The following is a 1,143-nucleotide window of genomic DNA, read 5'->3' as shown; positions in this document are numbered from 1 at the left end:
TCCAGCATAACCCAAACTAAAGAGTGAAAGAAGTCCCTTTATTCTCACTGAAAAACGCATGCATGCAAGCTCCTTTCCTGTCTCTCGGCATTTCGCCCCCCGCTCCCTCCCTCCATGCATTCTTGGATTTTCTCTTGCTGGAATATTTGAAAGCAAACACTAACGGCACCACTGCACCCAGAAAGATAGCCTTAGGCTGTAATTTACTTTAAAATACTTCATTCCCCCCCAAAGAAAACAGAGATAAAATGAGTACTGAAAAAAAGTTAACATGTAAGGTCTGGTCACTGTGGCATTCTTTTGACTTCTCTACATGTTTGCAACTTTTCACAATCAAACTCCCCAAAAATCAAAAAGGGAAGAGTGCTCTCTCTGCCCCCCCCGGCCCCCCAGCCCCCACCTGGCCAGGGTTCCCAGGGGCAACGTTGTAGCCAGTTTCTCAGGGATCCTTCCAGAGTCTGGATAACGTTGTTGCTGTGTCTTTATTAATAGCAGGGCTGTAGTAGTAGTGAAACCGAGTTGGGCAGGCCACAGGGCTGTGAGTCACTCAGACCTGGCCCAGGTCCCATGAGACACCTCCTCCCCCTCTGACCTTGTGTAAGGTGATCCCAGCTCAGAACCTCAGTTTCCTGCTCTGAAAACTGGGGCTAAATATCCATCCTTTTTTGGATGGCTGGGAGGATGCCGGGTAAAGCCCCACCCCACCAGCTGCACGGAGCCAGGCTCAGAGCAGATGCTGAGTCCAGGAAAGAAGTCCTTTTGCTCAGTGCATCCCTTGGCTATTAGAGCCCCAGGGTCTGAGGGAGAAAAGGCTGGAGGCCTGGATTCTTGGGTCTGAGGGAGGAGGGGCTGGGGGTCTGGACTCCCGGGTCTTAGGGAGGAGGGGCCGGGGGCCTGGACTCCTGGGNTGGAGACTCAGTATTAAAAAACAAGGCTTTGGGAATGGTCTCCCTGCTTCCTGGAGGCCAGACTCCCATCCTGTGGAGGAAGGCAGAAAGCATGGAGCTCTGGATATCCCATCCCAAGTAAGGTATGTGAAGGGGCCTGTATCCCCATTCCACACTGCCCTCAGGCCTGGCCCTTGGGGGTTCACAATACGTTTTGTCCCCTCTGTCCTGGGACTGGAGCCCAGAGTCCAAGCTG

The sequence above is a fragment of the Crocuta crocuta genome, unplaced genomic scaffold (genome assembly GCF_008692635.1).
Source record: "Crocuta crocuta isolate KB4526 unplaced genomic scaffold, BGI_CrCroc_1.0 scaffold142, whole genome shotgun sequence".
Classification (NCBI taxonomy): Eukaryota; Metazoa; Chordata; class Mammalia; order Carnivora; family Hyaenidae; genus Crocuta; species Crocuta crocuta.
This window is presented reverse-complemented; position numbering follows the sequence as displayed.